This window comes from Bactrocera latifrons, unplaced genomic scaffold (assembly GCF_001853355.1).
Source record: "Bactrocera latifrons isolate USDA-ARS-PBARC rearing strain unplaced genomic scaffold, ASM185335v1 scaffold_32, whole genome shotgun sequence".
NCBI lineage: Eukaryota > Metazoa > Arthropoda > Insecta > Diptera > Tephritidae > Bactrocera > Bactrocera latifrons.
Genome location: NW_017536852.1, coordinates 537,379 through 560,884, shown reverse-complemented (window position 1 = coordinate 560,884; position 23,506 = coordinate 537,379). Strand labels below are relative to the sequence as shown.

General features: G+C 36.3%; 1 protein-coding gene across 8 annotated transcripts in view; it reads left to right on the top strand.

Moving 5' to 3' along the window:
- LOC108971063 (longitudinals lacking protein, isoforms J/P/Q/S/Z) overlaps positions 1-23,506 on the top strand; it is a 64,073-nt gene that overhangs the window by 11,761 nt on the left and 28,806 nt on the right. Inside the window, exon 2 of one of the 8 annotated variants that reach the window (XM_018936876.1) lies at positions 19,905-19,952. The exons of the other annotated variants lie outside the window; for them this stretch is intronic. The gene's annotated coding sequence lies outside the window, so the exon portion shown is untranslated. The remainder of the gene's footprint in view (positions 1-19,904; positions 19,953-23,506) is intronic. 8 annotated transcript variants of the gene reach the window in all.

The following is a 23,506-nucleotide window of genomic DNA, read 5'->3' as shown; positions in this document are numbered from 1 at the left end:
AAAAAAAAAAAAATAAAAATCGAAATTCTTTTTGAACGTCGACCGGTTACAACGACGTATTTTCATCGGTCCCTTGAATGTCGTTATAACCAGATTCTACTGTATATAATATATTTTATTTTATTCTACATATAAGTTATCGATAATTTTTAATTATGGTTTTAATAACCGAAAATAATCCAAGAAAGATATTTTTCTAAAGTACAGTAAAACCCAGTTAAGTGCCATAAAATTCTATAAAACAAATTATTTTGAATTTGATTGATCAGTTTGAGTGTTAGCTATATGATATAGTGGTCCAATGTGTACAACTTGTTTGAAGATTGTAGCACTGCTTTGGAACATAGTTTTTGCAAAAGCGATTCCGCCAAATAAGCAGATTTTTTGGGACAAATTACGTTTGCAAAATTTCCAACCCATATTAAGAAAACAGTTGAATTTCCTTCACACGAATCACCATAATTCACAAAAAAAAAAAAAAAAAATCGAGCTAGAAAGACTTCCAGTTGTGGAAAGGAATTTGTATGAAATTTGACTTCTGTTGCCAATTCAAGAGTTCGAGTTAAGGAAGTTCCACTGTATATGCAGCTAGCACACTTACAAAATTCTTTTGAAACCATTTTTTTTTGTTTTTGCAATTTTTGTCAAAATGTTTTATATTCATTTTTGGATGTAATATTATATAAAAAAAAGGACAAAAACTTAATAAAATGAACGTTCACCGATTTCACAGTGGAATGGAATACCACGCCTCCTTAACTCCAACACTAAGATCATCCGATTACTTGATTTTTATTTTTTGCCCGATCTTATATTTTACATTATTCTAGAGGTTTTTATTGGGTCAAAATCGGGACTGTGCGCTAGGCTTGATAATACATCATACTTTCGGTAGATAACCAATCCTTTACTGTACTAGCTGTATGTTTCGGATCATTATCATGCATGCATGTCCAATTTACATGCTTTGATTCAAATGAGAATTACTCCATTTTGTGTCTTGGGATGCTTAAGTAGGCATACGAATCCATTTTTCTATCAATTCTGACCAACGCCCCCATTCCATACCACGAAAACGCACCCCACACTACGACTTTACTTCTACCATGTTTAAGCGATTTTTTGGAGGATCTTGAGTTTAAGGATTGTCCTTTCGAACGATGAGCAAACGTTTTACCATCGAGTCCAATTCGATTTAGTTTTGTTTCATCGCTCCTAATACTCTTTTCCACAAATTTTCATCACTACCATTTCTTCGTTAGCATATTTTTTATTATTTATGAAAAATAAAATTCAACACTCAAATCAAATCAATAATTTTTTTGCACAACTTTCGCATTTAAATGAGAAGTGTTCAATATCCGTAATAGCCAAGTTGGCTATTTCTCCGAACAGCTTCAAAATGCAACTTTTTAAAGAAATCGCCAGCAACAACATGATAACCGGACATGGTTTACCGTTACACATTACGCGGATCAACACAAACTCTTAGGCGAAAAATAAAACTTTGACCTTTATTAGAGATTAGAATTGCTTCAATAAATGTGCTATTTCTCTGTGGACAGCTGTACATACTTTACAGGGTCTCCACATTTTCTTTTGGGTGTTAAAAACTTCGTAGCAAACTTAATACTCAGAGAACTAATGTTCAGGGTATAATACGCTGACTACCTTGATAAGAGAATTGTATAGAAGGGATTATCAATTGTCATGATTTGGAAGCGCTCTAAGTACTCAAGTTTCTATGTCAAAATCTCTGATACCACGAAGTTCTACGAAGACGAGCGCTTATTTATGTGGTGCTATCATAAAATAGTAGTGTCAGCTAATTTTATACATCGCTAGGTAACTGCGCTATCGCACTCTGTACGACCTTGACCTACGCCATCGTAAGCTGAAAGCTTGCTTCGGTCATGGCGCTTCCGAGCGCTTCTACTTGCCATGTTTGTGAGACGGTCTGTCACTAGTCAGCACAAAGCAAACACCGAGCAAACTAAGATCAATATTAACTTCACTCAACAGCTCTTAAGTGAATCTTATGCAACATTTCTTCAGATCGAAATTAACGGCATTTTTTTACAAAACATTCGAAATTGAGTAAAATGTCATTTCTTTAATGAGATGAACTTTTAACTGATTTTAGAAAATTTTCGAATCGATTGAGCAGTATTTTTATTAATAAAATCGTGGACAAGAAAATATTTAAAAATCTTAAAACTGTTTATATATAAAAATTTTTAATGTTTTTCATATGAAAAAGTGTTCCAGCATTTTATATGAGTCCAAATGTGAAATTAAAAAGTAAAAAAATGTAAAAAAAATAATACACACATATTTAAAACAACAAATGAACCAACGTGAAATTAATTACATTTAGTAAAAAAAAAAAAAGTTATTTGACGTATATTTATTAAAGCACACGCAAAACTAAATGGAAAGTTCATAAACAATTGAAAAACAAGTCGAATATCTAAAGACACACACGTACTATATGTATGTAGCTACTGAAAAGTACATGTATATGTGCGTGTGCAAATAATAAGAATTTTAACTGGAAAATGTGCCTGTGTGTGATATTTTTTTTTTTTGCATGAATCATACGTAATGACTTTGCGCACGGCTGAAAAAACCTCTGTGCCGCCACCCAACTGTTTCGCCTATTGCCACATCGCCCTTTGTAAGCGTTGCTGTGCGCGCCAGCTCACCCCCATCCCTCTCCAACCGAATCAAGCGCAATAGTCAGGCGCAGTCGTCACTCGCTTGGCAGATTCTGCACGAGGGGCGGCGCCGTGGCCAGTGGGAAAGCGACTTGCGTCGAGCCTATCTGTAGAGCTCTAGTGTTTTTTTCCAACGCTCAAATTCATTTTACTTTATTTCTTAATAATTCTGTTTGTTACCTCACCAAAGTGGGGGGAATTTTTTATGGACGAGATAGAAAAACACTATATAATATATAAAATATAAAAATAAATAGAAAATGAAGTAAAAAAGTGGCAGCGCAAACAAGCAATAAAAAGAAAAAATTTTTTTTTAAATGCATGAAAAAATGCCTTCACCTCGCAGACAAATTGTTTTGAGTCAGGGTTTAATAAATCTACAAGCTTACATAAAAATATCTATTTACATACAAATAAGTAAATGTTTTTTGTATGTGTCATATGTGTTATGTAATGAAGAAAAGTGCTCATAAAAAATGAATTGTAATTTCGGAGGTCAAAATCAAACACAATAAACAACGGATGTGTAGTAAGTTATATAAATAAAGTTCTATACGAATACATAAATACTTATGAATGTATGTACAGACGTGTTCGAAATAATAAGAACAACCAAAGTGAATATCGAAATCATTGAATAAAATTTTTTCAGTAATATTTTATTGAACCTTTTTTTCTTAAAAAATTTATACATATTGTGAGTATTAAAGAAATTGAAAATCTGGTCATCAAATACGCACTAACTTTTTTGTACTGCAAATTTTGTTGCATTGGGTCTTAAACAGCCTGTTCGAAAAAATAAGAACAAAATCAAGTAGGCTGCTTATATACCGTTATTTGCGAATATTCTAGCAAGTCGGCTGCATATCATTTTAGTGAATCCTAATGTTATAGTCAGTGCGCGAATTTAATCGATTGAATACGGGAAATTACTTTTATTTATTTAAAAATGGGAAGAGCTCCTCATTGTTCTACAGAGAAAAGAGAGAYTATAAAAAAAACTACTTTCCGAGGGAAAAACGTTTGCCAATATAAGACAGCTTTTAGGAGTCTCAAACGGAATGATAACAAACTGTAAAAATTGGTCGTTGAAAGCTGAAATGAGAGGAAGACGCAAAAAAACTACCCATAGGCGAGATGAGCTCATCAAAAGAATTGTYAAAAGGCGCCCGTTTATAACTTCCAAACAAAAAAAAGATGAACTAGAATTCTCAATAGCGACTTGCACAATAAGAAAACGGTTGATCGCCGTTAATCTGAAAGCGCGAAGTCCTAGAAAAGTACCTTGACTGAAAAGTGTACATCTGAAACGGAGACTCGAATTTGCAAAACGATTTATTAATGAACCTAAAACAATTTGGCGTAATATTTTATGGACCGATGAGACAAAGGTTGTGCAATTCGACTCTGGTAAGAAAAACAGTACGTTAGATGTCCTCCTGAACAGCAATTTACTTCAAAATACACAACGAAAACTATAAAACATGGAGGTCTCAAGTTGATGTTGTGAGGTTGTTTTTCGTGGAATTGTGTTGGGCCTCTAATAAAGATTACCGTCATTATGGAAGCAGTTTTCAATGTTAATAATATTTTGGATGACGTGGTTTTACCTTATGCAGAAGAGGATATGCCACTGCGTTGGGTCTATCAGCAAGATAATGACCSAAAGCATACCTCAAAAAGGGCTAAGGAATGGTTTCGCAGCAAAAATGTGAAATTAATGAATTGGCCGGCGCAGTCGCCGGACCWTAACCCAATCGAACACTTATGGATGGATGTAAAAAAGGGAATAAGGGATGCTAAGCCACAAAATTTGGAAAAATTATGGAGAGCAGCAAAGAATACTTGGGAAAATATACCCCTCTCTAGATGCCGCACCCTTGTAGACTCCATGCAGTCCAGATGTGCCGAAGTAATAAAAAATCGAGGGAGAGCAACTTCATATTAAATGTAAGGCCATTTGTATGCATTTCAAAACAACAAACGTGTGTTCTTATAATTTTTCATGCTTTGTTCTTTGTTGTTTTGTTATTTTTTCGAACAGGCTGTTTAAGACCCAATGCAACGAAATTTGCCGTACAAAAAAGTTAGTGCGTATTTGATGACCAGATTTTCAATTTTTTTAATACTCACAATATGTATAAATTTTTTAAGAAAAAAAGGCTCAATAAAATATTACTGAGAAAATTTTATTCAATGATTTCGATATTCACTTTGGTTGTTCTTATTATTTCGAACACGTCTGTATGTATGTATAGGCCTGATAGAGAATGTAGGTGGAATAACACAAAGAGCCCGAATATGGGTGGTATAACTATAAAAGTTCATAGATGGAGATTTCCAAGGTAATATCAGGAATAACTTTGTTGATTTTGTTTCAACGCTAGAAAACATTCCTCAAACTGTCGAGTTGGCCGTCGCTAGATGGATATAAGGTGGATCCAGTTCCTTTATGTATAAAATACCCAACTGTTTGAAATAATCAGAAAACCTTCAAAGTTATGCGGGTTATGAGTCTACGAGTGCCACGAAGTCTGGACGCTGAATTTTCTTTCCAAAAGAGTACTGTAAACATGCAAACAAGTCAACCGACATTGAAATGGAGGCGAAACCACGCTAAAGCCGCTCATAAATCAAGGTCATGTTCATTGTTTTTTCAATATTCGTGCATCGTTAATTTGTTCCGGATGGACAGACGGTCAAAAAGGGGTTCTATTTGGTTGTTTGGCGTTTACGTGAGAACATCCGTCGAAAATGCCCGGAATTGTAGAAGAATAATTAATGAATTTTACACGTTGATAATGCACTACCGCATCGACCCACGATTTTGACCGAATTTAAAGTCAAAAACGCAGTGAATATCATCGATTAACCATCGCAATCACCAGATGTGGCGCCGTGTGATATTTTCCAGTCGAAAATTCGCTGAAGGAGCTGAAGGCCAACCAAAAAAGTGCTTATGAAAATGTTTCGAGCACGGGAAAAATGATTGGCATAAGAACATACATACATATATTACAATTCTAATAGTCTTGAAAGTGAACCGAACAAAAACCTTTATTAATATTTTAAAAGTATCATGGCAAAAAATGAGGATTTCTAGAGCCAAAAGGCATTTTTCCGGATGAACTTGACGATCTAGTTCAATTTGATTTTCTCAGGCATTTTAGTTTTGAAAAAATAGTCTAGAAATATTTAAAATTGTTTTAGGCTTAGGTTAGGTCAAATATGTTAAGTTAGCAGAAAGAGCTATATTTTTAATAAGTTCTCAGACAATTGGTTAATATTAGTACCAAAATAAAGGCATCTTCATTTTATTCTTCACTAGTCTATAAAAAAAAAAAATCTTAAAAATATCATAAATGAAATATAGAAAACGGCAATTTTGATCAGTTAGCTTTTTGTAGAGCGTTGGATAAAAAAAAATCATCACATCGTGGCCTCATAAACGAATGTGAAGGGAAGGATTTGTTACAGTTTCTCTTAAAGTTTGACAGTTCGTTACTTTTAAGGCGTCATTTGTCGGTTCTTCCGCTATAATTTCGTATGTTGGGTTAATGGACTCATGGCGCGTTCCCCGAAGCGTTTTTTTTTCAGTTTCGAAAAGAGAAAAAAGTCACAGGACGTCAAATCTAGCGAATACGACACCTGAGCGATGACTCTCGTTTCGTGTTTCGCCAAATAGTCGGTCACAATCATGCTAGATTGTAAGGGGGCATTCATGTCTTTTGGTACGAGTCTAGCACGCTTAATACCCAAACCATTAATCAAAATGTGTTGAGTTAATCCATAAGAGATGCTGAGATCCTCTTTTATCTTTCTGATGCCAACATAGCAATTTCCAAGCTACGTTTCTTTAACTTTTTCGATGTTCTCGTCTTTCATTTCATGAGCTTCACTGATTGTTTTATACCACTCAAATTCTTCTGCTCGTGATAAAGTAGACTCCCCAAAGCACTTTTGCAACATTTTCACATTTCTTGAATAATTTTATACTTTTTATGCCTCAAGAAAGTTGCAAAATATAAATGTTTTGAGAAATTAATTGAAATTTCATATCATTAGCTTGCGAAGCAACAAAAGCACACTTGTATGATTCGTTGCAACCTCCTGAGCTCCCATTGTCGCTTTTTCAGAGCGCTATTAAGCGCTCGGTCTTAGTCACGTTCTACATTCATTAAATCAATCTATTTTTTATTTATAACAAATTAGCTATTAAAAAGAATTAGCCCACACACAAGCGCACCCTGATATTATATATACATGTACATATATGTACATGTATGTATAAGTAACAAGTACAGATTTTTATTGGGCACAAATTTTAGTCTTTAATATGAAAACTTTAAAATAAATAGTCGTCATAAAACCACAAATCAAAATGAGAAACTCACTTTTTCAAATCGAGTAAAATTAAATATTGCTTAATGTTGTGAAATTGCGGGAAATTTAATGCAATAACAATACATATGTAAGTACGTACATTTGTATATTTACCCCACAACAGCTTGACTTGAGCGAACTGTAAATTATGTAATTTGGTTTTTTGTTGACTTCGTCGGAACATGAAAAATCATTTCGATTATCAAAACATTTCTTTTCTTAGAAATTCTGTTTTTAAGTATAAAAAAACTTCGTGACCTCATAATTTACTTTAGACTTTATTTAATTTGCTGACTATTAAAAATTATAAAAATATGACTATGCAAATAAATGCGTAATTTTTTATCAGTTTTCTTAAATAAACTTATGCGTGAAATTGTTTTACTTCGTGGAGGTGTTAGTCAGTAATTTATTTATGAAGTTTTTTTTTAGGACTTGCCTATGGTATATCCATGCGTCCTAAACAGCAAGTTTTTGTAACAACGGAATGATATGAACGATGGACCTTTTCACGGTTTCTCTAAAGCATTTTCATGAGATTTTCTTAACTTAGGTTTATGGAGGGGATAAATTTGTATTGCTGTCCAATTAATTCGTTGCATATTAAATTTTATAGGGATCAAAAAAGTACAAAGTGCATTGGAAGAAAGCATTGGGTGAACGTACTATTCGCACATCCATCACCCTTCTTGAGACCCAGCATTCATTATTGGATAGTATTTGAGCATAAGGCTTCTGGATGATTAACATCATTTATTATATTTTCTTTACTAATGCCAAGTGGAGACAAATACTTGGTTGACCCAAGTATGACTTGACTGCGACAACATACCATCAGAAATCAATGGATTGTCACAATTCCGAATGGTCGAAAAACCTTAATATTGCTCTTATTGCATACTTACTTTAGATATATTTATTTGAGTTACTCGAAGATATTTCGTTTGATTCGGAAAACGAATATTATGACCATTAAGATTTAGAATCCTTTACCTTTACCTGAATCCTTTAGAGGTCCTTTACCTGAAGCATTTCTGATGCAGATAGGTACAGTCTTGGCCTCATTTATCTTGATGAGACCCATTTCTGTTTGAATGGGTATGTAAACAAGCAAAATTGCCGCATTTGGGATGAAGAGCAACCTGAAGCGATTTAAGAGCTGCCTTTTCAGTCTGAAAAATAACGGTTTGGTGTGGTTTGTAAGCCTTCTTCAAAAATGATGCCCCTGAGAACGTAATCGTAAATGGCGACCGCTTTCGCGCCATGATAACTGATTATTTCATGCCTGAAATTGAAGCGACATTAGATTTCAACAAGAATGTGACACTTCCCACACATCGCATCAACCAATGGATTTATTGAGACAACAATCCTTTGAGAAGATAATTTTACATTTTGGGCCGGTCGATTGGCCAACAAGATCGTTTGATATCATACCGTTGGACTGGAAGTTAAAAAAATAATAAATGATTGTTTCAGAGAGTGCCTCTTGATGATCACAATGAAATGTCTCCCTCTCTCTATCTGATCTCCGCTTTCTTACAATGATTATGCACTCAGTTTTTGAGATATCGCTCTGAAATTTTGAACACGTTTTTTTCTTTCTAAAAAGTTGCTCATTTGTCGGAACTGCCGATCGACCTGTAATTCATATAAATAGCTACTATACCAACAATTAAAATAAGTCCTTGTATGGCGCACTTTTCTATTTGAAAAGATATTTTAACGAAATTTCCCATGAATTATTAGTCAAGCCAACGCTAAAAGATCTGTGGATCACACCACTATACCATACATGTAGCCGCCATATAACTGACCGATCAAACGCTAGTCATTGTGTGGAAAACTTTTTTATTTGATGAGATATTTTCACGAAATTTGTGATGGACCATTCTTCAAAGTGACGCTATAATCTCCAAATAAATTTTTCGGATGAGACTACTATATCCCTAAGTTACCACACAAGCTGACCGATCAAGTATATGGAATTTTTTTTTGTTTGTAAAGGTTAGTATAGTGTTAGGTATAGGTTAGTGCCACCGAAGTTAACACTTTTTTCACATTTTTTTAACTAACATACATACATACATTTTCATCGGAAAAAAGGATGATAGCAAATACAATTCCAATCTAGAGTCCATATTAGAAACTACATAACTTTTACATTGCCTTTAAGGAGTCAGCAAAAGTCAAAGTAAGATAAACGAAAAAGCATAGGACAACGTTATCGAAGTATGAAAAATAGAAAAAAAGCAAAAGAAGGTTTTGTTGAGTAAAATTGCCTTGCGTGCACCTGCAATGATTTTCTAATTCTACTTCGAGCTGCATTTCCCTGCCATATATGGTATGCATGGACTTTCGCAAGCATCGTAAGAAAAATAATTGATATGAAAAATGCAATGCTATTTAAATAAATATAAACAAATGAATGGACAGACATGCTAACATACATATGTATATATAGATATAAGTAGATAGTGCGCTTTGCTGCGACGCACACGTGTTCATTTGATTTGTAGCTTTTCTTCCTCCTCCTTGGTGGAAAAAACAAGCTCAGTGGTGGAACTTTATTGTAGCCTGTTGTTGTTATTATTATTGTTTCTTATTACACCAACTAGATACTAAATCTATCAACTACACATGCTGTGGCAGAGCAGTAGCCAACAGCAGCAGCGACGCCAGAAGAAAATCCAATTTATATAACTAAAATGGCAGAGGGACTTTTTCGCCAGCGTTTTGCTTTAACAAATTGCGAAATTATTTCGAAAAAAGTGCAGTTGTTGTAGTTGTAGAAAAAAGGTAGTCAATACACACGGCAAGATTACGCGGCGCAAAAAAGTCAACGCACACACGTATAAAATCAGCTAGAAGCAGATACACACACACACACACACACGCAAGCAAGGAAAGAGAAAAGGCAGGTTGTGAATTGGGTGGCGGAGCAAAAACTGAGGTTTGCCAGCAACGGAGCTGAGATCAGAGACTGGGCAAGCGCGCTCGCTGGAGCGTTGCTCTAGGGCCTGTAAGAATAGAACGCCGCACACATACACACACATAAGTGCACATGTACGTATGTATGTATCTCTGATGATTCGCGCACTCGAAACTCAAGTCGACTTTGATTGGTAGAATGCGGAGCGGTGCTGGGCGGCCGGGGAGGTTAATAATAATAAATGAAAAGCGGCGTTGCAGCGGCGTAAGAAAAACAGCAGCAAAAGCTGTGGCGCGGCAAAGTCACAAATAGCAGCTGAAGAAAGCAAAAAAGAGCGAGTAAAAGTCATAAGAGAACCAAAATAAAAGAACAACAAAACCAAAAACAAAAACAAAAAAATCATCAAATTGCAAAAAATAGAAAATTTGTAAAAACGCAAAATAAATTGTATGTACCGTGGTGTTGTGGAAAAAACCTTTAAGGAAAGACGGTTTTTAGTCTCTTTACTATTTCTGCTGTTTCTCTTGTTTTTGTTGTTATTTATATTGCGTTTTTTCGTTTGCTTGTCGCCAGCATTACTTTTATTTTTCCATTTTACAACGTTGCAGTAAAAACATTGCCACTGTGACGAAGCAACCGAACGACTTGGAGACGAAAAGCCAAACGTAGTGCTGCTACTGCGACGACGCAACACTGCACAGTGGCGCAGCCTCGCAAATTTTTAATAATTTTGTTTAAACTTCGAAAATAATTTCGATTTTAACTTATTATTTGGACTAACATAAGCGAGGGTATTTGTGGAGCGAAACAACTTCTTTAGATACTGGAACATGTTTTCTTCTCTCTTTATTGGCGTAGATAGTGCGCCAGTAGTTCTTTTTTACGCCTTTCGGCACAAATTGACGATTCCAAGTGTAGTCCTTCTCCACCTTGTCTCTCCAACGGAGCGGCGGTGTTCCTCTGCTTCCCCCAGCGGATACGTCGAATACTTTTAGAGCTGCAATATTTTCATCCTTTTGGACCACCTGTTAACTAGAATTAATATAGTTAGAATATATTTTTGGTGGTTATAAATCTGGATCCGTTCGAGAGTATTTTTCTTACGCAATATTCCTGTTTGAGCAGTTCTTCTTAGGTTTTTTTAGGCAGCAGTAGACCACAGAAATTATCCTGTGAAGTATGGTAGTAGTAGATGTACTTCTCCGAAATCATTCCGTTAAACGGAACTGCTCGACAGGCCTGGAGTTCGCTGACAGTGACAGTATTAAACTTGTCTGAGTTTATGGTCAACGCGGAATCGTCGGAAACTGTGAAGTAAGAAACGTCACCGTTACGCAATTGCCAACAGGATGGGAACGAACAGGTATCTCCTGCCGTCGTGCTTTCCAGTCCACTGTCGATCTGTCCTCACACAAAAGTTTTAGCATCTCTGTTGTCATACTTTTTAGGAACATCACGCATTGTGGCCGGCTCTAGACGCTTTGCAATTGTTTATTTTGATCCATACCTAGAAGTTATAGGACTGAAAGTTTGTCTCTAGCTGTCCTAGTGGGATTCTTCGTGACCTCACGAAAATCCGCTATTTTCTTAACCTTATTTAGTAGCAAGATGTTTTTAGCTTCAAAACTTGCATCTAATGTGAGTTATTAGATAGTTTATGGTCTGTTAGTCACTAAACATGAAATCTTTCTATCGTCACGCAAGAATATGTTAGATACTGCAGTATTTTTGGGCTCAACTGATGTGAGATACCAGTAAATATCTATATATCTTCATTGGTTGGAGATACAGTCCCAAAAAATTCATTGCATTGAATTGGCTCAAAGGAAAAGTCAAGATTTTCATCTGAAAATTAACGCGCGCGACAAAAAAAGTGGCTGTAGATCATTTCTTCTAAATTTTCACACATCAGTACATTTTTTGATTTCGTAACCTTAAAATTTGTATTTTTTCTTAATATTTAAATAATTTTCGCTCTTTTAATACTCAAATTAGAGACTTTTTGGTCGTTCGGAGACTTTCTGGTGACTCATCTATCAACCAATTTTGACTCGTTAATTTCATTATATTTTGATTTACCAATAATTTGTTATAGTTCAAGAATTTGTTGTTGCTCCAATTTTACTATAATATCGGATTCAGGTTCTATTACATTTTTCTATGTTTGCCAAAATATATATGAATATCTTTTTATATATTCTTAACTTCACTTAACCCACTGTGCGTCAAGAAACCGAAGCGCAAACCTGCTATGAGAACTATGCTTGTGCGTTGAACCTCACAGGAGTTGGAAGAAGAGGAGGAGGAGCAGTAGTGACTGCGTTAAGGCAGAAAGGTGAGAAAAAAGCCACTGAGCGACGGCGGCGAGCTCTAAGATTTTTTACCTAGGAAGAAATTTGAAATAGAAGAGGTCGCGGCGAAGGCGCTGCTGCCGTTGGATACGTAGACTTATTAGACAACGCAAGACGCAAAAAACTGTATTACAAGTTGTCGGAGGCGACAGTGGGCAGCGGGAACAAATGGTTGTTGCAGTCACTCACTTTCCGCTGCGACTACAACGCTGTTGTTGTTGTTGTGGATGTACGCGTTGTTTTCATAGAAATTTGTAGTTAAATCAAAAAAAAAAAAACAGAAAATAGAAATAGAAAAACAACAAGAAGCTAGCGAAGAATAAATAAAGGCGACAAGAAGAAAAACATTGAAAAAAAGCAATAACTAAGAAGCACAACAAAGCGAAAATGGAAAAAATTGCATTTGACGACAGAACGACGAACAGTAGAAAAACCCGCAGCAAGAGTGGGCATGGCAGGCGCGCAGTCGGACGGGCGTAGCAACGAACTGGCAGAATCTTGGCAAAAACTTGTAATGTCAGTTAGAAATCCGAAGCTGAGAGGCTAACGCACTAACGAACGCGCACACGTACGCAAATGGAACGACAAACAGAGGAACAAACATGGGCAGCGACATAGAGAAATGCATACTTATGCGTATGTATGCATGTGTGTGTTTGTATGTGCATGTGTGGCAATATCTAATGCGGTTATTTGTTCCATGCTCCGGCTGGAGCATTCTAAGCCACTTACAAACTTACAAACAAATATAAATAACCATAAAAATATCCATGTTTGTATGTATCAATACCAAGTACTTGAAAGCGTCTTCGCGGCCCAACCAGCAGAGCAATGACATTTTTGCTTTTGACGAATGTCAAACGCCATACATTTATCTGCAAGTATGTATGTGTATGTAAATACATGTGTGCGTATGTATGTGTGCACGTTAGAAGACGCCGAGGCATTGCGCATAGGATATAATAAATTGCGAAGGCGACTTCAAGGTAGTGTAGTGGACATTTTAATATGTCCGAGAAAGAAAAGTTTCGAAAATTTACCGTCCATTGTGGGTTTTATGTGCAATTACAACAACAACAACCACAGCATGCATATTTATTACAATAAAAATTTTTTGCCAATTTATTTGAGTGAAAATTTTTCGAATTTATTACATATTTGCAATTTTCCTCCAAGCTTGTGTGTGTAATCAACTTAGATACATGTGCTGTTATAAATAAATATACACACATGTACAAACATACACTCTAAGGACGCTCTGTTGGCGTGGCGTGGCGTGGAGCGGCGGCGGAGTTACATGGCTATAGATAAGACGGCGAAATGGCACTGCTGGCAAGGTTTCTGCGCTTTTTCCTTCTTTTCCTTTGGCCAACGAGTAAAAAACTATAAACATTTGTTGGCTTTTATCCTCATGTGTGTACATGCATTTACAATATCCACTCGGGTTGTGGTGTGTGTGTGTGCGTTCACCTTTTAGGGCATATGAAAAATGACTTGACATTCTTATTGGCAACGCAATGCAAGCAGAAACATTTTTAGTTCACCTTTTTTATGTTGATTTCTGGCGAAGTATGTCTGCGTTTTTTTTCTCGTTGTTGTTTAGTAACTATTGGATTAGGAATACTGGCAAGGTTTTTAGGTTTTTTACTATCAATTGTTCATTTTTTGTTGTTGCTAATTTATATGAACCCGAAAAAGGTTGCTCATCGGCGGTAAGAAATGGCATGGCTGGCTTAAGCTATTGGCTCTACTATATATCAATGTTGAAGACTTATACATGCACATATACAGTCAAACATATTTACTTATTATCTAGAAGTAATTCAGTTGTGCAAAGTGCTGAAAAAGTGTTCGCCATAAAATAAAATTCAGGTATCAAGTAGTTCATCCCAGTTTGGTGAGTATCTAACGCTTTGAAAATCTGCTGGATGCGAAAATTTTTTCCCTTTGTTGTTGTTTAGTACTTATTATGTTGTTGTTGTGGTAGTAGTGTGAGAAAACATTCCTCGGCTAATCATTCATTGTACTTTGAGGACTGCTGCTGATACAGCCGAAGCCGAAGTAGTGCATAGTCGGCTATAATTGCAGTTATGTTTCGGTTAGCTACTTAGATTGTTTTGGGAATAGGATCTAACGCTTTGAAATTCTGCTGTAATAGAATATTTTTAGGTCGCTGTTGCATAGATCTTTGCTGTGTCCAGCAGGTGAGTAAATATCTGTGTGTCACCATTGAAGTCTTACAATGGCGGCTTAAAGTACCTTGAGAAAAAAATCTGTAGGGCCGTAAAAAATGAAAGTGATTCGTGGATGGATTGATTTGAAGGTTATGCAAATGTTTAAGAAAGGGCTCGCACAAGAAAACACGAAATTTTAATATTGATTGTAGAAAGTAGACAAAGCTGTTGACTGAACCTTCGTTTATAATACCATACACCGAGCTCAATGTTTTTTTTTTTTATTATTTAGATAAAAGGGGTTAAAACGTTATTAGAAATCAAGATGCTATTTTTCGAAGTTCGATCTAGCAAAGATCTCCTTATCTGTGCAAAGAAAATTTTGATGGAAACAGCTCTGCAGGTAGTGTTCACTGAACCTTTTGAAATCTGAACAATAATGCTCGCAAAGTAACATATTTGACCAGGACATATTACGTTATTTAATATAAAACTTTAAAATCGCCTCAAAATAGGCTCCTGAGCTTATACAAGCATATTATCTACTATTATTATTACTTTTTTTTCGGTGTCTTCATCGAATTCCGACTTTATCGGCTTCTGCTCATTTTTGCAGTGATCTAGCGAATGGAGTCTTAGTTAATATCGACGTCATATTCATAATTCCACCTCCATGGCCGGTCCGTCCATATAGGCACTTGTCTAGGATGCAAGAATTTTAGGACAGCGATACCCTTAACAGGTTTCTAAGTCAAAATTGGCTGAGAGGGCTGAATATTTTTCATTTGCCTAGCGCGGTAAATTGTCTCGATCCGGCTCTGCCCACAACTTGTCTTTAAGAAATGTAAAGTTCTCATCTAAAAGCATTTCTTTTGCGAGCTCAACTCATCATCGTATTTACAAATGATTCAGCTCTTTTGTCAGGAGACTTCATACCTAAAACAATAATCGAATGTGTTGAGACGATCCATACGAGATGTGGAGACCTTCTGCTACCTTTCTGATACCAATGCGACGATTTAGCCGTTTCTTTAAAATTTTCAATCGGCTATCGACATTAACCAAGGTGGGTGGTCGTTTTTGAAGACTTCGTCGATTGTTTGGGTCACTCACATATGTTGCTTATGATAAATTAGACTCTTCAACACATTTCTGCAACATTTTCAACGATTCCGTAGAAATAATTCCATTGGAGCTATAAATTTTAGGCAAATAACACAGTTTCAATACAGTTTTTCATGGTAAAATTCGACAAACACACGTGCGGACTTATGGAGATCAAACGAACACAAAAACGGTTGTATCAATCTAGGAAACTTTTTTTGAATTCGGTTTATGCGCGCAGATTTAATGTAACATTTGAGCAGTTTGCATTTCGCTATTCTTTTTTATCAAAGCTCGGACTTTTAACTGTCGGTTCTACCATTCCTTAAGTGAACCTAATTTCATACGACCTAACTTTTTTATTAGTTGGTAACATTGGCCTCAACAACCGCACGTTAGTTCTGCTACCAAACTCACAGACTCACTCATTATTCCTGTCCTGCTATAGGCATGTACGATGACAACATCTGAGTCGGCGTTATGAGCTTTCGAGAGAAATGTTCTGCGAAGATTATGGTCCTGTACGTATTGGTAACGGCCAATACAGCAGTCTATGGAACGATGAGCTTTACGAGTTATACGACGAGATTGACATACTTAGTTCGAATTAAGATGCAGCGGCTATTCTGGTTAGGTGATGTCGTTCGAATGGATGAAAATACTCTAGATTTGAGAGTATTCGTCGCAGTACTCGCCGGGGGAAGCAGAGGAAAAGGAAAACCTCCACTCGAGAGCGGGTGGAGAAGGACCTAGTTACAATTGGAATCTCCGATTGGCGCCAAACAGCGTAAGAAAGATTACTGATGCGCTGTTGTAAAATCAGCTAAAACCTGTAACATATTAGTCGTTACGTTAGTTACTTGGAAGAATACACCATAGACGAGAATGTGCAAAAAGTTGAAAAAACCTCAAATTTATATTATTATACGTAAAATTCTCAGTATCAATCCAAAGTTGTGTAAATATTTGAGAAAAAAAAATATTTTAACGAAAGCAAGATAAGTTTTATTACTTTTTGTAATAACTATACGCCTGCATATGTAACGTGACTTATAACAACACATCCGTTCACATCGAAATAGGAAAAAATCCAAAATGCTAACTTCAACTATTTCTTTACATATAAATAATCGATATACAAGTATCTACAAATGTATGTAGCTGCATGAGAAATGTCTTTCCAACTACTTAACTGCGGCACAGGAGCATACATACATACTTTAGGATGCAGCAACAGGCGGCTGGCTTCTAAGCCCTCTAAACTTCATCTGTAAGCGATGATTTTACGACGAAGGCAGGCGAATGTACGCGCCAATGGCGGTTGCTGCGAGATGTCTATTGAAAGTGTGAGGTGTGGAACGAGGGCGGTCGATGGCACGAGAAACGAAATGCATACATACATATACACATATGTACATATTACAAAAAAATTAATAAAAACATACACGGAGCTGCATGTGAGATCAAGAATGGTCAATTCTTTAATTGCAGTGGAACGCGCAACCTGAAACTTGCCAACGAACACGCTGACGCGTTCACAATAGTTCGAGAACTCGGCACATTCTCGGCTTGCGACTAAAATTTTTACAATTTCGCAGTTGCGAGTGCGTAGACCGCACCACATAATCTAATGTTGTTTACTTGCCAGCGAGTGCATTGATATCTGCGTGTCTATGTGTTTGTATGTATTGTGTGCATTTGTTTTTCATTTTTGCTCTGGCAGATTCTGCGAGCGCGCGACTTACCAACATCCGCAAACGCGCCAATAAATGAGTTGGTTATTGCACTTGGCCTTATTTGCTTGGCGCGCAGTGACTTTGGCTTTGGCTTTGGCTTTGGTTTTGGCTTTGATTTTGATTTTACCATTGCCGGTTGCTTTATTGTTTTTGCCAATGGCACTGCAACAGCTGCTGCGGCTCGAAGCACGGCCGTGAGTGTGGCTGTGCGTACGCGTGCGCGTGTGTGTTGCCCTGATGAGCTGCGTGGCGCGCTCGGTTCGTCGCGCTGGCGAGTCGACTGGTCCAGCGACACTGTCGGCATTCGTGCTACGATTTACGACCATTTATGAGCGGCCAGCACGGCGTGGCAGCATCGCCAGCGCTTGGACGGCCAGCCAGCAGTGGCAAGATGTGCTCTATGTTGCATGCAACTTGCAGTTTTCCACTTTCGCGCTTATATGGATGCGTGCCCGCCGCATGCATTTCGTTTTGATGTTCTATTCCAGATTTTTTTCGCACTGCAATTGCGATTTATTCTATTGGCAAGACGTTGCTAACACATTGCATACTTTGTGTACTTATAGCTCCGATGCGTTATGGTGCGCTTCTAGTTATGTACATACATACTTATGTACTCTATGTGCAACAGATATATGTAAGTAAGCGCTGCGAAAAGAAAAAGTTGAAATGAAAAAATGGAAATGGAAAAAATAATAGAAAAGTATTTCGTGTTTTTTTACTTGTAATTCCTTTCGACTCCTCGACTTCTTCGTTATACTTCGCGTTGTTGCGTTCTTTTTGCAGTTGCATGCGTGTTTGGATTCTTTTCTTTGTTCACCTTTCAGGCTTTGGTTTTAAAGTGGACTTTTATGTATGTTAGTTAAATTCTTGGAAATTTTTAGAACAACAATTAAGTGGAAATATTTATTGGCGGGTTAATGTATAGAAATCATAGAGCAACATTTCCGGCTTTCATAAGTACCATGAGGATGCATGTGTGTGTACAAGTGATGCATTGCTCAAGAGGTTTGCGATTTTTAAAATATCATACAAATATGTAGTTACATATTTGTTAATAGCTACATATATGTATGTACATTCACATGTATATTTATGATAATGCTAAAAGGTTCCACGAAACCTTTTTTTATGGCGATAGACTTGCTGTTATGCGGCATAAATAGGTTAATATAAGTTCTAAGAGCTTATGAGCTTTAAGCGAAGCTTTTTTTTGAACCTTTTTTTGTAGTAGAAATTCAAGTATATTAAATTTATTGGGTTCTCTCAGTACATCTGATCCTATCTTTATGTGTGAGAAATACTTAATAACAGCTTATAGCTCTTCCTGGGGTTATTTTTTATAAAACATGGAGGAGGCAGAACACTATTTAAACTCAGGGTTAATATGTTCAACAGACACCTCGAGTTCTGGAAGAGTTCCTAGTTTGTTTTGACCTCAACAATCAGGCTCCTTTTACCTTCTCAGACCAATCATTTTTTTTATTGCGAGCTGAGGTTTTGCGATTAAAATAGGTTAATGTAAGTTCTAAGAGCTTATGAGCTTTAAGCGAAGCTTTTTTTTTAGTAGAAATTAAATATATTAGATTTATTTGCTTCTCCTTGTTCTTGTACATTTTCGATTTGTATTTGTGTATGTGCGAGAAATTTTTAGTCAGAGTTTTAAGCTCTTTCTTGATTATTTGTATAAAATATGAAAACCGTTATATGCGCTTTAAGCTCTCCTTAGCTACTCATAGAAAACAGAAAATACTCAATATACTCATAATACCCTTACGACACTTAAGTCTCGGAAGTCTATCATAAGACACCTTGAGTTCTATTGGAGTTTCTAAATGACTTTATGTATGAGTATTACGCTGTGTGAGCTTTCAGCTCTCCTAACCTTCTCATAGAAGATAGAAAATTACTCATAATGCCCTTAAGACGTCTAAGTAAAGCGTCTCTGGAGACACCACGAATTCTGATAGAGTTTCTAGTGGCTTTTATGTGTGAGAATTTCGACATCTGAACTTTAAGCTCTTCTTACCTTCAGATAAAAGACAGCAAATAACTAAAAATATTCTTCGGGCGTCTAGGCGAAGCTTCTCACAAGACACCTCGAATTCTGGAAGAGTTTCTAGTTGCTTTTGTGTGTAAAATAACGTTATGTGAGCTTTAAGCACTTTTTTCCTTCTCATATAATACAGGAAATAGCTCTAAGATGCCTAAGTAAAGTCCCTCACAAGACGCCACAAATTCTGGTAGAGTTTCCGGTTGGTTTTATGTGTGAGAATTACGCCACCTGAGCTTTAGGCTTTCCTTACTTTCGCTTAGAAGACAAAATAAGAAAAACTACTCTTCAGATTTTTAAGCAAAGCTTCTCACAAGACACGCTGAGTTCTGGTGGAGTCCTTAGTTGCTAGTAATAATATCTTAAGAAACCTAAAAAGTAATGATCATTGTTGTTTTTAATACAAAATGAAAACCGTTTTAGTAATGAAATAATCAAATTCTTATCTTTCCAGGTATGTGAACGATGGAACGGAGTTGAAAATCAATTTAAAAAGTATTGCGTGAGTATTCAAAAACTTTTATATTACAAATTCTTCCAAGAAATTATATTCGAAGCATTAAGGTTTAGCTAATTCTCAGCTATAATTCTTCTGGCATTAGATCTGGGATAACTATTTTTTCAGTTAATTAAAGAGAGGTGCGAAAGTTTTTATGTTATGTCATGTCAATTTTTCCGTCTGTCTCACACCCACAGCTGTTGAGATATCCTTATGAAATTTTGCACACGCCCTTTTCGCCCCAAGCGGCTGCTCATTTGTTGGAACTACCAACATCGGGCGACTATAGGATGTCGCTGCCATACAAACAGATCCATCAAAACCAATATAAGATCATTTTATACCCTTTTCGCCTCGGTGCAGCTGAAGTTTAGGTTTTTTTCTAGAACTAATATACAAAGGAAAAATTAAGATTGTTACTATATACATACATATATCACCTTTTTATACATACAATATCTCTAACTGTTCTCCTATGGAAGCTTAAAAACACAACGACCGTTTTCCAAGGATACACATGATTTTCAAACACACTGTATATTGATTATTAGAGTAATGATAAAAAATCGAACACACTGTGAAGTCATAAAAAACTCGAAGGCGAGTAAAAAAGCGCCAAATGAGAAATATAGAAGCGAACTACGGCGAGATAGTAGGCACGGACATTGAAAAATAACATTGCGGTAATTTTGCGCCAACCGTGGAAAAAAATATAAAAAATATATATTCAGTCGCACACATACATTCGTCAACGTAATGACAAAAATTATGAACAGAAAAACGTTCCAGAAAAAGTACCCCTAACGTAATAAACGGAAATTCACATAAAAACATAAAAAAGCTACAAGGTACCTACATATATACATTATATACATACATATGTATATACCCAGCTAAGTGTGTGTATTACGGGCGTCACGGGCAGTAATGATGAAAAAGCGTTTTGAAAATGTGTAGAAAAAGCGTGGACAAAGCAAAAAAGTATAAAATAAGGCAATGACGCATAGCAAAGGCGTAGCGGCCAGCGCACCGAAGTGACTTAACTGCTGGACTGGACGAGCGTTCCCAGAGACGCGCGGGATAGGACCTATTTTAATATCGTTTGCGTTTTAATGAAATTTTTTTTATGTGCTAGTGTAATTTGACGTTTTTTTTTTCTTATTTGAAATTGCGAAAATATTTCCCCGATTATTTTATGTCAATTCCATAATATATGTGGTTTTTTACTGCTTTTGAATTATTTTTCCACTTTTTATGTTGACCCTTTGCATGACACTCAACGCATGATATCGTGTGGAATTTGAAAAACAGCTGCTATAACTCTTTTTTGACATATCATTTTCTGCTTTGGTACTCGTACTATCAGCGAAATTTACAGTAATAATAAAAGTTGTAAAGTTAATGTATATTATATATGCATTTAACGAGTGATCCAATAGAGGAGCTTTCTTAAATAGCATTTTTTTGACATATCACGCGTGAATCGTGGCAAGCTGTCATGCTATCCTTGGTCAGTATAGTTTGGCATTTATCATGGAGAGACTTACGCCTGAACAGGGTTTACAAATCGTTCAACTTTATTACAAAAATTCACGTTTTGTAAAAAATGTGTGTTTGCGCGCTTCGCTCAGCTTATGGGCAACATAATATACTTACTTAACGTACTACTCGCAACACCATCACCCATCTTTAGACCCAGCATTCATTCGACCGAATAAATCACGTCCAGCACGCACTGGAGCAAATATGTATAGCAGCCGTTGCTAAGCGTGTACACAAGGACCGTGGGGAGTCGATTCGGCGCCGTTCGCAGCAACTTGGATTGACTTAAGGAACAATTTGGCGCATTTTACGTCGACATCTTTAAATGAAAGCGTATAAAATACAATAAAACTTGTTCAAGAAACTTCTCACACGACATCGCTTCACTCTGTGGGCTCTTGAAAAGTTGAAAGAAGATCCCACATTTTCGAGCCACATTTTTGTTCAGCGATGAGACCCATTAATGGCTCAATGGGTATGGAAGCAAACAAAATTGCCGCATTTCGTATGAAGAGCAACCTGAAGGGATTCAAGAGTTGCCATTATATCCAGAAAAACCAACGGTTTGGCATATTTTATGAGTCGGTGAACTTATCGGTGCATATTTCTTCAAAAATGATGGCGGTGAGAACGTAACCGTCAATGGTTGAAGCTCGTGTTCCTGGTGACATTTAGTCTTAACAAGACCACCAATCATTGGATTTTTTGAGAAAACACTTCTGTGAGCAGATAATTTCACGTTTTGTGCCGGTCGATTGACCACCAAGATTGTTTAATATCATACCGTTAGACTTTTCTGTAGGGATACATATGTAAAATCTAAAGTCTATGCGGACAATCCCACTTCGATTCAGACCTTGGAGCAAAACACGACGCGTGTCATTCGCCAGTTACCGGTTGAAATGCTCGAAAGAGTCATCGAAAAATTTACTCAAAGGATGGACTGTCTGAGATGTAGTCGCGGCCAACATTTGAGGAGATGATCTTATAAAAATAAATGAAAAATAATATTCTTTCGAATTATAATGAATATTTCCCATTAAGTTTTAAGTTTTTGTGTTTTTTCTTAAAAAAAGTAGGGAACCTCGAAATGTATCACCCTTTACATGTATTTATTCCATTCCTCCGCAGTTCGAAGTGATATAGTACCATCTCCCAAAGCACCATTAATCTCATGGAACGTTTCTCTAGCGGATTTGAATTTAACGAAGGAAAACTTTAAAATAACGCGAATTTCGGCCTTAGGGAATTCCATGTTTACACGTCTATAACTGTTGAACACAATCCAATATATCCAAACCTTGCATAGCGTCGTTTTATAGGTTATGTCAAGACCTTTCAAAGATGTATAGTATTGACAGATACGAGCTCTGTAGCGCTTTATACATAGGCGCGAAATTCAAAAGTCAAAAAGGCGGAGGGGGGATATTTGACAATCTAATATATATGTACATGTTTGATTTTATAATCTTTTTCATGGTCGTAAAGCCGGCGCCTAAATTTAATGTTAATTTCGTGATTTCTTGGAACTTTATCAACTGATATATTAAATTGCTTTCAACCAAGTGTGGGCCGTTCATAATTGATTAGTATTTTGATAACACCAAATTTATATAGAGTAAAATAGTAGCGTGCCTCGATATCACATAGAGATAATGAATTTCGTGAAGTTCTTAATTTCGTCAATTGAAATATTTTGGAATCAGAAATGTTTTCCGAAATTGGAAAAAATAAGGGGTCTCTAAAGTTTCCAAATGTTAGAAATGCTTTATTTTTTCAACCAAATGTGACAAAAGCCATAAATTAAAATTTTTTGTAGCTAATGATTCAAAAAAAAATCTCGAATCAGAAATGTTTTCTATAATTAGTAAAAAATCTGGAATCTGATCTGATCTGTCGCGCATAAAAGTAACGCTGTTGTTGTTGTTGGCCTTCATTGGACACGAATATTTCAAGAAACAGAATAAATGCCGCGATAACAGTGTTAATGTCATATATCATACCCACCATAATAA